This window comes from Microcebus murinus, chromosome 25 (genome assembly GCF_040939455.1).
Source record: "Microcebus murinus isolate Inina chromosome 25, M.murinus_Inina_mat1.0, whole genome shotgun sequence".
Lineage (NCBI taxonomy): Eukaryota > Metazoa > Chordata > Mammalia > Primates > Cheirogaleidae > Microcebus > Microcebus murinus.
In genome coordinates this window covers 231,953-249,042 of record NC_134128.1, presented here as the reverse complement: position 1 = coordinate 249,042, position 17,090 = coordinate 231,953, and positions in this window count along the sequence as shown.

Below are 17,090 nucleotides of genomic sequence, written 5' to 3'. Positions count from 1 at the left end.
GGTGCTTGTTTTTCCATTCTTGGGAAACTTCACTAAATAGTATGGGTTCCAGCTCTAACCAGGAAAATATAAGATGTGCTATGTCACCGTTGTTTCTTAGAGCTGAATAGTACTCCATGGTATACATATACCATATTTTATTAATCCATTCTTGGATTGAAGGGCACTTGGGCTGTTTCCACAGCCTTGCAATTATGGGTTGTGCTGCTATAAACATTCGAGTGCAAGTGTCTTTTTTGTAGAGTGTCATTGGATCTTTTGGGTAGATGCCCAGCAATGGGATTGCTGGATCAAATGGTAGATTCACTTGTATCGCTTTAAGGTATCTCCATATTGCTTTCCAAAGAGGTTGAACTAGTTTGCAGTCCCACCAGCAGTGTAGGAGTGTTCCTCTCTCTCCGCATTCATGCCAGAATTTATTGTTTGGAGACTTTTTGATAAAGGCCATTTTCACTGGGGTTAAGTGATATCTCATTGTGGTTTTGGTTTGCATTTTCCTGATGATTAGAGATATTGAGCAATTTTTCATATCTTTTTTGGCCATTCTTCTGTCTTCTTTAGAAAAGTTTCTGTTCAAGTCCTTTGCCCACTTTTTAATAGGGTTATTTGATTTTTCCTTCCTGATATTTGTGAGTTCTAAGTATATTCTAGTTATCAATCCCTTATTGGATGTGTAGGATGCAAAAATTTTCTCCCATTCTGTAGGTTGTCTGTTTACTTTCATGACTATTTCTTTGGCTGTGCAGAAGCTTTGTAGTTTGATCATGTCCCATTTATTTATTTTTGTTGCTGCTGTGATTGCCTTTGGGGACTTCTTCATAAACTCTTTGCCTAGGCCAATGTCTAGGAGAGTGTTTCCAACTTTTTCCTCTAGAATTCTAATAATTTCATGCCTTAGGTTTAAGTCTGTTATCCAGCATTAGTTGATTTTTGTGAGAGGTGAAAGGTGTGGGTCCTGTATTAGCCTTCGACAGGTGGCTATCCAGTTTTCCCAGAACCATTTATTGAAAAGGGATTGTTTTCCGCAGCGTATGTTTTTGTCTGCTTTGTCAAAGATTAGATGGCTATATGAGGATGGTTTTATATCAGGATTCTCACATCTGTTCCACTGGTCAATATTCCTATTTTTGTGCCAATACCATATAGATTTAATTACTACAGCTTTGTAGTATAGTTTGATATCTGGTATATTAATGCCTCCCATTTTGTTTTTGTTGCCTAGAATTGCTATTAATATTCGGGGTCTTCTTTGGTTCCATACGAAGTGTAAAATTATTTTTTCTACATCTGTGAAGAATGCTGATGGGATTTTAATAGGTATTGCATTGAATCTGTAGATCAGTTTGGGTAGTATAGACATTTTAATGATGTTGAGTCTGCCGATCCACGAGCATGGTATGGATTTCCATCTGTTTACATCCTCTGCTATTTCCTTCCTCAGTGTTTCATAGTTCTCCCTGTAGAGACCTTTTATCTCCTTGGTTAAGTATATTCCTAGGTACTTTAATTTCTTTGTTCCTATTGTGAAGAGAATTCAGTCTTTGATTTGGTTCTCAATTAGATTGTTGTTGGCATATATGAAAGCCTGTGATTTCTGTGTATTGATTTTGTATCCTGAGACTTTACTAAATTCATTGATCAGTTCCAGGAGTTTCTTCGTTGAATCTTTGGGGTTTTCTATATAATACCATATCATCAGCAAACAGTGAAAGTTTGATCTCTTCTGACCCTATGGATACCTTTAATTCCATTTTCCTGTCTGATTGCTGTAGCCAAGACTTCCAGCACTATGTTGAACAGAAGTGGAGATAGTGGGCAGCCTTGTCTGGTTCCAGTTCTAAGTGGGAATGCTTTGAATTTTTCCCCATTCAGTATGATGTTGGCTATGGGTCTGTCATATATGGCCTGTATCATTTTTAGGTATGTCCCTTCTATGCCTATTTTCTTAAGTGTTCGTATCATGAAAGGGTGTTGAATTTTGTCTAAAGCTTTTTCTGCATCTATTGAAAGAATCATGTGCTCTTTGTTTTTGCTTCTGTTTATGTGGTCAATTGCATTTATAGATTTACGTATGTTGAACCATCCCTTCATCCCTGGGATGAAGCCCACTTGGTCATATGGATTTATTTTTTTGATAAGCGTCTGGATTCGGTTAGCTAAGATTTTGTTGAAAATTTTTGCATCTATATTCATTATGGATATTGGTCTGTAGTTTTCTTTTTTTGTTGCATCCTTTCCTGGTTTTGGTATCAGAGTAATATTCGCTTCATAAAAGGTGTCGGGGAGGTTTCTGTTCTTCTCGATGTTGTGGAATACTTTCTGCAAGATAGGTACTAGTTCTTCTTTGTAAGTGTGGTAAAATTCGGGTGTGAAACCATCTGGACCGGGACTTTTCTTTTTAGGGAGATTTTTTTTTTTTTTTGGCATATTATGGGGGTACGGATTTTAAGGTTTCAATAAATGCCCATTTCCCCCCCTCCCCCCAAAAGTCTGAGTCTCCATCATGACCATCCCCCAGATGGTGCACATCTCACTCGTTATGTATGTATATACCCGCCCCCCTCCCCCCTCCCACCTCCCCAATACCCTATTCCTGTAGCACCTGTGTGTCCAGTTTGCTGGAGAATATATCTGGTGCTTGTTTTTCCATTCTTGGGATACTTCACTTAGTAGTATGGGTTCCAGCTCTAACCAGGAAAATATAAGATGTGCTATATCACCGTTGTTTCTTAGAGCTGAATAGTACTCCATGGTATACATATACCACATTTTATTAATCCATTCTTGGATTGATGGGCACTTGGGCTGTTTCCACAGCCTTGCAATTATGAATTGTGCTGCTATAAACATTCGAGTGCAGGTGTCTTTTTTGAAGAGTGTCACTGGATCATTTGGGTAGATGCCCAGCAATGGGATTGCTGGATCAAATGGTATATTCACTTGTATCGCTTTAAGGTATCTCCATATTGCTTTCCACAGAGGTTGAACTAGTTTGCAGTCCCACCAGCAGTGTAGGAGTGTTCCTCTCTCTCCACAACCACGCCAGCATTTGTTATTTGGAGACTTTTTGATAAAGGCCATTCTCACTGGAGTTAAGTGATATCTCATTGTAGTTTTGATTTGCATTTCCCTGATGATTAGGGATGGTGAGCATTTTTTCATATGTTTGTTGGCCATTCTTCTGTCTTCTTTAGAAAAGTTTCTGTTCATGTCCTTTGCCCACTTTTTAATAGGGTTATTTGATTTTTTCTTGCTGATTTTCGTGAGTTCTAAGTATATTCTAGTTATCAGTCCTTTATCGGATACATAGGATGCAAAAATTTTCTCCATTCTGTAGGTTGTCTGTTTACTTTCATGACTGTTTCTTTGGCTGTGCAGAAGCTTTGTAGTTTCATCATGTCCCATTTATTTATTTTTGTTGCTGCTTTGATTGCCTTTGGGGATTTCTTCATAAACTCTTTGCCTAGGCCGATGTCTAGGAGAGTGTTTCCAACATTTTCCTCTAGAGTTCTAATGGTTTCATACCTGAGATTTAAGTCTGTTATCCAGCGTGAGTTGATTTTTGTGAGAGGTGAAAGGTGTGGGTCCTGTTTTAACCTTCTACAAGTGGCTATCCAGTTTTCCCAGCACCATTTATTGAAAAGGGATTCTTTTCCCCAGCGTATGTTTTTGTCTACTTTGTCAAAGATTAGATGGCTATATGAGGATGGTTTTATATCAGGATTCTCACATCTGTTCCACTGGTCAATAATCCTATTTTTGTGCCAATACCAGATTGTTTTTTTTTTTTTTTTTTTTTTTTTTTTTTTTTATTTTTTTATTTTTTTTGATACATGAAGAAAATCAGCAGGTACAGATTGTTTTAATTACAACAGCTTTGTAGTATAGTTTGATATCTGGCATATTAATGCCTCCCAATTTGTTTTTGTTGCCTAGAATTGCTCTTGATATTCGGGGTCTTCTTTGGTTCCATACAAAGCGTAAAATTATTTTTTCTATATCTGTGAAGAATGCTGATGGGATTTTAATAGGTATTGCATTGAATCTGTAGATCAGTTTGGGTAGTATAGACATTTTAATGATGTTGAGTCTGCCGATCCACGAGCATGGAATGGATTTCCATCTGTTTACATCCTCTGCTATTTCCTTCCTCAGTGTTTCATAGTTCTCCCTGTAGAGGTCTATTACCTCCTTGGTTAAGTATACTCCTAGGTACTTTAATTTCTTTGTTGCTATTGTGAAGGGTATTGAGTCTTTAATTTGGTTTTCGATTTGATTGTTGTTGGCATATACGAATGCCTCTGATTTCTGTGTATTGATTTTGTATCCTGAGACTTTGCTAAATTCATTGATCAGTTCCAGAAGTTTCCTGGTTGAATCTTTGGGGTTTTCTAGATATAATATCATATCATCAGCAAACAGTGAAAGTTTGATCTCTTCTGCCCCTATTTGGATACCTTTAATTCCACTTTCCTGTCTGATTGCTGTAGCCAGGACTTCCAGTACTATGTTGAATAGAAGTGGAGATAGTGGGCAGCCTTGTCTGGTTCCGGTTCTAAGTGGGAATGCTTTCAATTTTTCCCCATTCAGTATGATGTTAGCTATGGGTCTGTCATAAATGGCTTGTATCATTTTTAGATATGTCCCTTCTATGCCTATTTTCTTGAGTGTTCGTATCATGAAAGGGTGTTGAATTTTGTCAAAAGCTTTTTCTGCATCTATTGAGAGAATCATGTGCTCTTTGTTTTTGCTTCTGTTTATGTGGTGAATTGCATTTATAGATTTGCGTATGTTGAACCATCCCTGCATTCCTGGGATGAAGCCCCCTTGGTCATGATGGATTATTTTTTTGATAAGCGTCTGGATTCGGTTAGCTAAGATTTTGTTGAAAATTTTTGCATCTATATTCATTAGGGATATTGGTCTGTAGTTTTCTTTTTTTGTTGGATTCTTTCCTGGTTTTGGTATCAGAGTAATATTCGCTTCATAAAAGTTGTCAGGGAGGTTTCCATTCTTCTCGATGTTGTGGAATAGTTTCTGCAAGATAGGTATTAGTTCTTCTTTGTAAATGTGGTAAAATTCGGGTGTGAAGCCATCTGGACCGGGACTTTTCTTTTTAGGGAGATTTTTAATTGCTGTTTCTATTTCAGCTGTTGAGATTGGTCTGTTCAGGGAATCTATTTCTTCCTGGTTGAGCCTAGGGAGGCTGTGTGTTTCTAGAAATTTGTCCATTTCCTCCACATTTTCCAGTTTGTGTGAGTAAATATCTTTGTAGTACTCATAAATTATATCTTGTATCTCTTTGGGATCGGTTGTGATATCTCCTTTTTTATTCCTGATGGAGCTTATTAGAGATTTCTCTTTTCTGCTTTTCGTTAGCTTAGCCAGTGGCGTGTCAATTTTGTTTATTTTTTCAAAGAACCAACTTTTTGTTTTGTTAATCTCCTGAATAGCTTTCCTGTTTTCAATTTCATTTAGTTCTGATTTGATCTTGTTGATTTCATTCCTTCTGCTGGGTTTGGGGCTGGTCTGTTCTTCTTTTTCCAGCTCTTTGAGTCGTTTCATTAGATTGTCTATTTGTGATCTTTTTGACTTTTGATTATAGGCATTTATGGAGATAAACTTTCCTCTCAGAACAGCTTTAGCTGTGTCCCAGAGGAGTTGATAACTTGTCTCTCCATTGTCGTTTTCTTCATAGAAGTTTTTTATTTCCGTCTTGATTTCTTCATTTACGAAGTAATCATTTAGTAGGAGGTTGTTTAATTTCCACGTTTTTGTGTAGAAATGTGAGTTTCTGTTAGGGTTGATTTCTAGTTTTATTCCATTGTGATCTGAGAAGATACATGGTATGATTTCTATTTTTTTTAATTTCTTGAGATTTACTTTGTGTCCTAGGATATGGTCAATCTTAGAGAATGTCCCGTGAGCTGATGAGAAGAACGTGTATTCAGTGGATTTGGGGTAGAATGTCCTGTAGATGTCAGTCAGACCCAATTGTTCTAGAGTTTTGTTTAAGTCCATTATTTCTTTATTAATTTTCTGTTTGGAGGATCTGTCTTGAGCCGTCAGTGGGGTATTGAAATCTCCAGTGATTATGGAGTTGGTATTAATCCATTTGCTTAGATCTAGTAAGGTTTGCTTTATGAAACTGGGTGCACCTAAGTTGGGTGCATAAATATTTAAAATTGTTATCTCTTCTTGTTGAACTGTGCCCTTCACCATTATGTAATGACCCTCTTTGTCTTTCACTACTTTTGTTGGTTTAAAAACTAAATCGTCTGAAATTAGAACAGCCACACCAGCCTTCTTTTGGCTTCCACTTGCCTGGCATACTGATCTCCACCCTTTTACTTTTAGTCTATATGCATCCTTGCAGGTTAGATGTGTTTCCTGAAGACAGCATATACTTGGCCTGTATTTTCTTATCCATTCAGCCAGCCTATGTCTCTTGAGTGGAGAGTTTAAGCCATTCACATTTATTGAGAGAACTGATAGGTAAGGTAAATTACTGTTCATTCTCTTGGGTTGGATGTTGTTGCTTTGATTTCTCTGTTGAGCCATAGAGATATCTGGCCTTTAATCATTGGGTGTTGGTTTTTTTTTTTTTTGTTGTTGTTGTTTGTTTGTTTTTTTTTTTATATTCGTGAGTTTCTATTATGGTGTTCGATGTGTAACACTGTTTTGAGAACTTCTTGTAGGGCTGGTCTTGTCTTGGTGAATTCTCTGAGGCTTTGCTTGTCTGGGAATGTCTTTATTTCTCCTTCATATATGAAGCTTAGTTTTGCAGGGAATAGGATTCTAGGCTGGGCATTGTTTTGTTTCAGAAGAGTGAGAATGGGGCCCCAGTCTCTCCTTGCTTGTAAAGTCTCATTAGAGAAGTCTGATGTTATTCGAATTGTCTTTCCTTTAAATGTTACTTGCTTCTTTTGTCTTACAGCTTTTAGAAGGGCCTCTTTAGTTGATACTTTGGTCAGTCTGATGACTGCATGACGAGACGTCCTCCTGTTTGCATTGAATCTCCCAGGGGTCCTCTGGGCTTCTTGAACTTGTATATCGAGATTTTGAGCAAGGCCTGGGAAATTTTCCTCTATTATATCTTCAAAAAGCTTGTCCAGCCCCTGAGTGTTGTCTTCCTCCCCTTCGGCCAACCTATGACCCTCACGTTAGGTTTTTTCACATAATCCCACAGCTCTTGTAGACTTTGCTCTTTTCTCTGGTTTCTCTGCTGTATTTCTGTGACTGATTTATTTAATTGGAAGGTGTTATCTTCAAGCTCTGAGATTCTTTCTTCTGCTTGATCCACCCTGTTCTTGAGACTTTCCACAGTATTTTGTAGTTCCCTGAGTTGATTCTTCATCTCCAGGACTTCGGTTAAAGTTTTCTTCACTATGTCAATCTCTTTGTTGTACCTTTGTTCCATTTCCTGGAGGTTTTTTCTGTTTTCTTGGTGTTGGTTATTGAGTTGTTGTTGCAGGTCAGTGAGTGTTCTTATGATCCACATTCGAAATTCCTCTTCTGTCATTTTAGTTGCCAGGTTTTGGTTGTTGTCTGTTTCTAAGGGGCTGGTGCTCCTCTTTGGGGGTGTGTTTTCCGTTTGTTTCTTCATATTTCCGGAGTTCCTTCGCTGATTTCTTCCCATTTTGCTCAGTTGTTGTTTCTTTCCTTTAGGTTTTCGTTTGGGTATTCACACGTCTTATTTATTTTCTGAGCCAGTAGGTGGAGTTGCTCTCTGTCAGCAGCCTTCGCTGGGGTGGTGTCTGCAGGTCTCTCAACCCGCTGGGGATCCAGCAGTCCGAGATGTAGAGGAGGGGAAACAGCTAATTACCCTACCCCTCCTGCTGGTCTCCTTAATTACACAGGTGGGAATAGATGGCAGGAACTGGAGCCGTTCCTCTCTCAGCTCCACCCCCAAGGTGGGGCTAGAGACTTTGGAACCGAAGGCCCAGCTCCAAGTCACCAGAGTGTGTGGGTAGTAACGTCTCTCTGTCTTGTATTCGCTGAAGCCTGCTTCCTACAAGGCTCGGCTCTGCTCAGGCAAACTCCAGGGCCTGGACACCGAGCACAGAAGACCTGTGCAGACAGAGATTGGCCAGAAGCCGGCAGGCCCGTAGCCAAACCCAGGGAACCCCATCTTCTGTCTCTTTAATTGCACGGGTGGAGATAAGCGGTAGGAATGGGAACAGTTCCTATCTCAGCTTTGCCCCCAAGGCAGGGACAGAAACTTTAGGGCCGAGGCTCAGCCACAAGAAACAGGACGGTGGTAGATGTAAAGACGCTCTGCCTTATAGCAGCTAAGGGTAACTTCCTTCGTGGGTGTCTCCTGCCAGGCAGGTTCTGCACTCTGGACACAGAGCGCAGGAGACCTGTGCAGTGAGAGATTGTCCTGAAGCCAGACCCACTAGGCCCCTTGTTCTGTCTCTTTAATTCCACAGGTGGAGATAAGCGGCAGGAACCGGAGCAGTTTCTATCTCGGCTCCACCCCCAAGGCGGGGATACAAACTTTGGAGCCAAAGGCCTAGCCCCAAATCCCCGGGTGTGGGGGTCCGTAAAATATCTCTGCCTTATAGCCACTGACGGCTGCCTCCTGCAAGGCCCAGCGCTCCACACTCTGGGCGCAGCGTGCAGGAGACCTGTGCAGGGTGAGACTGATCAAAAGCTGGCAGGCAGTCAATGGGACCCACCTGTCCCTGCCTTTTGTCTCTTGAATTACCCAGGTGGAGATAAGCGGCAGGAATGAGAACAGTTTCTATCTCAGCTCCGCCCCCAAGGCTGGGGCAGAGACTTTGGAGCCCAGGGCGGGGCACCGGGTCGCAGGAGAGTGTGGAAGGCACCCTTTCTCTGCCTTAAATTCGCCAAGGGCAATCAATCTCCCCTGTAGCTCTGCCCCATCCAGGCAGGGTCTACTCTCTGAGCACAGAGTCAGTGCCGCTTGTGCAGCAAGTGACGGTCCAATATCAAATTGGTGGAGCAGCGGCGCGTACCAGCGCTTTCTCTGCGCCTCCTCTCCAAACCCCGAGCGCAAGTCCGCGCTGGAATGCCGAGTCAGCGCTGGAATGCAGGGGCGGAGCGGTGGTGCCGGAGGGGCAGAGGGAGGGGGGTCCTAGTGGATCAAGGAGTCTAACTTTGTGCACTCTGACCTCTCAGTGCTATCCCAAACCTCCTCCAAATCCAGAGTCAAAGCCTCCTGCTGTGTAAACTCCCCTTACTCTTGACCTGGGAGTGTTCGGCAGGGCTCTGGTTCCTGATGCGCGGAGAGCGGTTGCTGCGCGCGGACCCTCCCCCGCCTTAAACCGCGGCCGGCCGTTGTGTGCTCTGGCGAACTCAGCGCGTTCCCTACTCTAGTCTCTTCTCCACACAGCTTAATCCCGCGCTGCCACTTCTCACCAGCTTCAGGCACCTCCCGGCCTACGTGGGAGTGGAGCTCGGTGTGGGAAGGGGTGTTTCTCAGCGCCGGTTAGAGGCTGGCGCCACTGCCCGCCGGCAGCGGCTTAAGCCTCGCCTCGCTCCCTCCCTGATGTGTGCCTCCGAATCCCCGAGTTTTGCGGAAGAATGGTCGGTTCACCTTTGCTTTAGGCTGTAGATGGTCTTATTTCCTGTTGAGTGTCTGCAGGCTGGCAAAGCTGGTCTCCTGGAAGTGTAGATCGCTGGAGTGTGGCTATCCGCTTTCTTCACTATTTGCTCTGGGAGCAGAGAGCCAGGAGGGCACCCCTACTCCGCCATTTTCTCCTCTGACTTAGGGAGATTTTTAATTGCTGTTTCTATTTCAGCTCTTGAGATTGGTCTGCTCAGGGAATCTATTTCTTCCTGATTGAGCCTAGGGAGGCTGTGTGTTTCTAGAAATTTGTCCATTTCCTCCACGTTTTCCAGTTTGTGTGCATAAAGATTTTTGTAGTATTCATAACTTATATCTTGTATCTCTTTGCAATCAGTTGTGATATCTCCTCTTTTGTTACTGATGGAGCTTATTAGAAATTTCTCTTTTCTGCTTTTAGTTAGCTTAGCCAATGGTGTGTCAATTTTATTTTTTCAAAGAGCCAACTTTTTGTTTTATTAATCTCCTGAATAGCTTCCCTGTTTTCAATTTCGTTTAGTTCTGATTTGATCTTGTTGATTTCACTTCTGCTGGGTTTGGGGCAGGTCTGTTCTACTTTTTCCAGCTCTATGAATTGTTTTGTTAGATTGTCTATTTGTGATATTTTTGTCTTTTGGTTATAGGCATTTATGGAGATACACTTGCCTCTCAGAACTGCTTTAGCTGTGTCCCAAAGGATTTGATAACTTGTCTCTCCATTGTCGTTTTCTTCATAGAATTTTTTTATTTCCATCTTGATTTCTTCATTTATGAATTAATCATTTATTAGGAGTTTGTTTATTTCCATGTTTTTGTGTAGAAATGTGAGTTTCTGTTAGGGTTGATTTCTAGTTTTATTCCACTGTGATCTGAGAAGGTACATGGTATGATTTCTATTTTTTTTTTAATTTCTTGAGATTTACTTTGTTTCCTAGGATATGGTCAATCTTAGAGAATGTCTCGTGAGCTGATGAGAAGAACGTATATTCAGTGGATTTTGGGTAGAATGTCCTGTAGATGTCAGTCAGACCCAATTGTTCCAGGGTTTTGTATAAGTCCATTATTTCTTTATTAATTTTCTGTTTGGAGGATCTGTCTTGTGCACACTGGGTATTGAAATCTCCAGTGATTATGGAGTTGCTATTAATCCATTTACTTAGATCCAGTAAGGTTTGCTTATGAAACTGGGTGCACCTAATTTGGGTGCATATATATTTAAAATTGTTATCTCTTCTTGTTGGACTGTGCCCTTCACCATTATATTGTGACCCTCTTTGTCTTTTACTACTTTTGTTGGTTTAAAAACTAAATCGTCTGAAATTAGAACTGCCACGACAGCCTTCTTTTGGCTTCTACTTGCCTGGAATACTCATCTCCATGCTTTTACTTTTAGTCTATATGCATCCTTGCAGGTTAGATGTGTTTCCTGAAGACAGCATATACTTGGCCTGTATTTTCTTATCCATTCAGCCAGCCTATGTCTCTTGAGTGGAGAGTTTAAACCATTCACAATTATTGAGAGAACTGATAGGTAAAGTAGATTACTGTACATTCTGTTGGGTTGGATGTTGTTGCTTTGATTTCTCTCTTGAGCCATTTTATTATCTGGCCTTTAATCTTTGGGTTTTGGTTGTTTTTATATTCATGAGTTTTTATTTTGTTGTTCCGTGCGTAACACTGTTTTGAGTACTTCTTGTAGGTCTGGTCTTGTCTTGGTGAATTTTCTGAGACTTTGCTTGTCTGAGAATGTCTTTATTTCTCCTTCATATATGAAGCTTAGTTTTGCAGGGAATAATATTCTAGGCTGGGCATTGTTTTGTTTCAGAAGAGTGATAATGGGTCTCCAGTCTCTCCTTGCTTGTAAAGTCTCATTAGAGAAGTCTCATGTTATTCGAATTGGCTTTCCCTTGAATATCACTTGCTACTTTCATCTTACAGCTCTTAGTTGGGCCTCTTTAGTTGATATTTTGGTTGGTCTGATGACTGCATGTCGTGACGTCTTCCTGTTTGTATTGAATCTCCCAGGTCCTTAGTTGGGCCTCTTTAGTTGATATTTTGGTTGGTCTGATGACTGCATGTCGTGACGTCTTCCTGTTTGTATTGGATCTCCCAGAACTCTCTCAAGTTCTTCTTGAACTTGTATATCGAGATTTTTAGCAAGGCCTGGGAAATTTTTCTCTATTATATCTTCAAAAAGCTTGTCCAATCCTTGAGTGTTGTCTTCTTCCCCTTCTGGTAACCCTATGACCCTCACATTAGGTTTCTTCACATAATCCCACATCTCTTGTAGGCTTTGCTCTTTTCTCTTGTTTCTCTGCCCTATCTCTGTGATGGTTTTATTTAGTTGGAGGATGTTATCTTCAATCTCTGAGATTCTTTCTTCTGTTTGATCTACCCTGTTCTTGAGGCTTTCCACTGTATTTTGTAGTTCCCTGAATTGATTCTTCATTTCCAGGAGTTTGGTTAAACTTTTCTTCATTGTGTCTATTTCTGTAGTGAACTTTTGTTCTAGGTCCTGGAGGGTTTTTGTGGTTTCTTTGTGTTGGTTATTGAGTTGTTCTTGCAGGTCGGTCAGTGTTCTTATGATCCACATACAAAATTCCTCTTCTGTCGTTTTGGTTGCCTGATTTTGGTTGGTGTCTGTTTCCAGCGGGCTGGGGCTCCTCTTTGGGGGTGTGTTTTCCATTTGGTTTTTCATATATCCTGAGTTCCTTCCAAGAATTCTTCCCATGTAGATCAGTTGTTGTTTCTTTTCTTTAGGTTTTTGTTGGGGTATTCACACACCTTGTTAGTTTCTGAGCCATTAGGTGGTGTCTGTGGGTGAGATTCAACCACTCCCTGTATAATGAGTCAGTGGGTTCCGTGAAAAGGCTGTGCAGGATGCCATCCCTGTCAGTAGGTGGCACTTGCTTGGAAGAACAGGCTATGCTGTTGTTTTTGTGTCCTGTTATCAGCTCTTGTTGTGGGCTGAGCTGGGTTCCCCCGATGCCTTTAGCAGGGGTCAAAGTTCTGTTCTGTGCTTCCAGGAAAAGCTGTCAGGGAGGGGCTGAAATGGTCCCACTCAGCCAGAAAGTCTGCGTGTGGGGGTGGGGCTGTCTGAGACCCGCAGTTTGGAGCGTGCCTCACTTTTTCCACCCTCCCCAACTCCGCAGCCACTCCTGGGCCTCTGCCAGCAAGCCAGACCTCACGCCACCAGGCCTCCCCAGACTGTGATGCCGGCAGGGAGGTTCCCTGTGCAGGAACACCATTTGGGCTGGGCGTACGGCCTCCTTTTGGGAGGAGGGTTGCCCCCTAGGATTCTGTTCTGCCCCTAAAAGCACACACACCTCAGTAGGCTGTTCACATATATCCCTTCTGTGCCCCGGGCAATGCTAGACCTTGGTGCACGGGGTCTGGTCTTCAGGTCCAACCTCTGGGTCCCAGAGTTCAAACTGTATCCCCACCAGGGAGAGGAGTTCTGGTCCCAATTCACCCACAGGGATCCCAAGCTGGGTCTATGTCTTTCAGCCTCTGAGTCGGCACCGTTCTCCTGGGAACACCGTGCCAGCAGCACCTGAGAGGGCTGGCGGGTAGGGAACTTACAGTCTGAGTTCCCCTTATTCAGCTGTAGGGTCCCAAAAGGGAAGGTCCTGTTCCATTGAGGTGCTTCCAGCTGGTGGCTGTATTGTCTCTCTGGGCAGCCATGGGTAGTGTCGGTGGAAAGGAGAAGGAGGCAATATGGCACCTGCCGCGCAGCTCGGGTCTGTGCACATGGAGGTGCCCCGAGGGAGTTGGGAGCCTGGTGCCGCGTCAGCTACAGGCTCACTGGTAGCTGGCGGTGGCCGCCTCTGGGCTGGTGTCCACAGGTCTCTCCACCTGCTGGGGGGCCCACCAGCAGTCCCAAATGCAGGGGAGGGGAAAGGTGACTTATCCACCTACCCTTCCCGCTGGTTTCTGGGCTGCTCCGGCAGTCTCAGCTTCCAGTTCTCCTCCACAGCCTCCTCTCATGGAGTCTCCCGGGGTCTCAGGTACCCCTCCTTCTGGTCTCGTCCGCTGTAGGCTCGTCTTCTTGCTTCTATTTTCTAATTTCTGCTAGAATCTGTCCTTTCTGCAGAGACACTCTGTCTGGTGGTGTTTCTCGTCCGCCCTCTTGATCCACCTGGATACCTTTTATAATGCTTAATTCAGGGCTATTAGTGTGCCCAGCACACAATTAGTGTTCATTGTACCTGATAGGTAGGTTTTTACTCCTCCTCTCTTTCCTGCTTCTTGATTTCCAATGACCCTGCATCTCTCTGTGCTAGGCGTCCTCAAAGTACAGCCTGCAGGCCACATGCCACCCGTCAATGACATTTATCTGGCCCACTGGGTGTTTTTGCCACTGCTGCCTGTCCTGCTTAGCAGCTGACTCATCGTAGGCCCACAGAGTATACTCTCAAATGGTCTGAGGGACAGTGAACTGGCCCCCTGTTTAAAAAGTTTGTGGACCCCTGCGAGTCTATGCCCATGTGTGCCCATCATTGAGCTCCCAATTACTAGTGAGAACATGTGGTGTGTGGTTTTCCATTCATGAGATACTTCACTCAGGATAATAGTCTCCAGTTCCATTTAAGTTACTGCAAAAGACATTATTTCTTTTTTTTCTGTTTTATACTCAGCAAATTTATTTAAAAAATAATTTTTATTATAATGATCAATACATGTGCTTACATAAATTAGAAAACCTTAATATAAACTCATTTATTCTCTAACACATATGGCCTTTTCCACAAGGTCCAGTTAAGGCTTCTATGTCTTTCAAAGTTTAACTGGTATGTCTTATGGCTAATATGCCAAAATAATCTTAAAAGCAAGAGTTGATTCTTATTTTATTTTTTCAGGTTTCTGATTTTTACTAAATCTAGTTATCATTCTTCTAGTTTCTATCAAAATCAGGAAAACAAAGCTTAGAAAAAGTTCCCCATGCCTTCAAATGGTTTAAAGAAAATAATTATAGATAATTTTCATATTTTTATTTAAAAGAAAATATTATAGAAATTATTTCTGAGGTAACAATTGCCCTTGATGTGCTAAGAGAAAAGTGAAAATTGTTCCTAACGTGATGATAAATTAGGTTTTTTACCAAGTGAAATGATGCATTAAACACATTTTATATTCCATTGATGTTATTTCCTTCCACATCCTTCTAGACTTTAAATAAAGAAGTCATAACTAAAAATTAATATTAACTCCCAAACCATTCACTCTACTGTATACTGGCCAAGAACAGAGAGAGAAAATTGCATTCTACTGTGTCTAATTCCTGAGAGTAGGATTGAATGCTCCTAGGCAGATGGGGATCTGAAACTGTTCCTGCTGATTGGTTTTACCTGGTTTTTAAGACTTTTGCCACTAGATAGCAATAGAGTTTACAAATAGGCAGTTAATTCTTGCAGGCTGTGGGATATTTTTAGTATTCCAAAGTCACCTCCAAAAGACATTATTTCATTCCTTTCTCTGGCTGAATAGTTTAGTAGTCTGGAGTGTGTGTGTGTGAGAGAGAGAGAGTGTGTGTGTATACTACTATTTCTTATAAAGGAAAAGAGGAGGTCACATTTACTGTAATAGGATATATCCGTAGTCAAGAGCAATTTGAAGGATCAAATGTTATAAATAAGGCATTATATTAATATAGAGTGGAGCCTAAATTTCAGTTGAGGGCAAATAAAATTTCCTAGAATAATCTGTAACCTGCATTCTACTCTCACAACTTAAATAGTTCTCATTTATGCTGAGATTGATCTTTGAATTGTTAAATAAATTAAACAATTTCCAAATCCTGTATTACAGGACCTTCGTGTTACATTGAACATTCTGATCACTCCATTCTACCTAAAAATTTCCCTTTGTGTCTATAATATTCAATCTTCTGATTCTACTCTTACTTTTCTGATTATCCCTTTTCACAAGGGTATCTCTTCTTATCTGCTAAAAAGGTCTCTAGGATTTGCCCAACATGAAAATTTATCCATTTTTTTTAGATTTAACTCATCAAGCATATGCTTTTTACTCATAAACAGGTATATCTCTGGCTTATACTATTCTAAACTCCAACTGCCTGCTGAATAACTGTTCCATAAAACTTGAACATAATTTGTTCAAAACTAAACTTACAATCTTTGTATTTTAAATGTAATTTATTATTATTTTTGTCTGTTTCATTAATTGGCAACATGATCCAATCAGGCACCTGAAAGTTGTCTTGGACTTGTTCATTCTCTTTTACTTCTCATATCTTATTGACTCTCTAGTTGTTCTAAGCTTTCTCACATTGTCTCTGTCCTCTCCATTCTTATTACTATTGTTCTTTCTTTAAAATTTCAGGATATTAAAGAGGTACAAATGTTTTAGGTTACATGGATTGCTTTTTTAAAAAAATATGCCAAAAAAAAAATGTTTTTATTTCATCATATTATGGGGGTGCAAATGTTGTTAAGGTTACATATATTGCCCTTGCCACCCCTCCCCCTCTGAGTCAGAGATTCAAGCCTGTCCATCCTCCAGGTGGTGTGCATTGTACTCATTATTTAAGTATACAACCATCCCCTTCTCCCCCCTCCCACCTGCCGGACACCCGATGAATTTTTTTTTTTTGACGTTTTGGTTACATTTTATACCTTTGCCTCTCCCTAGGAAGGGTTAGAGGTATGCCCTTCCCCTCTACAATGCTCATCACATCCCTAGGATGTGAGTCTACCCCCTCCCCCGAATCCCTGGTGAACACTATCACCATTTGAGCACCATAGTTTTAATTGGTCAGTACCAATTTGATGGTGAGTACATGTGGAGCACATTTTCCTGATCTTGTGTTGCCTCACTTTGGATAATGGGCTTAAGCTTAATCCGGGATAGTATAAGCGGGCTAGTACAAGCTAGCTCGCTGTGATTTCTTAAAGTTGATTAATATTCCATTGTAAACATATTCCAAATTTTAATTATCCACTCATGAATTGACGCGCACTTGGGTTGTTTCCACGTCCTTGCAATAGTGAATTGTGCTGTCATAAACATTCGGGTGCAGGTGTCTTTATAATAGAATGTCTTATGCTCTTTTGGGTAGATGCCTAACAATGCTATTGCTGGTCAAATGGTATTTCTACTTTTTGTTGTCTGAGGTATCTCCAAATTCTTTTCCACAAAGGTTGCACTAATTTGCAGTCCCACCAGCAGTGTAAGAGTGTTCCTGTCTTTCCACATCCTCATCAGCATTTGTTGTTTTGGGATTTCTTGATACAGGCCATTCTCAGTGGGGTTAGGATCGCTCGAGGCAAGGAGTTTGAGGTGGCAGTGAGCTATGACGATTCCACTGCCCTTTAGACTGGGAAATAGAGTGAGAGCCTGTCAAAAAAGAAAACAGAAAGAAAGAGAGAGAAAGGAAAGAAAAGAAAAGTCAGTTGAAGAAAAGTCTCATTGTGGTTTTGATTTGCCTTTCCCTAATGATTAGAAATGTTGAGCATTTTTTTATATGTTTGCAGGCCTAATGGCAAACTGTCTTTTTTGG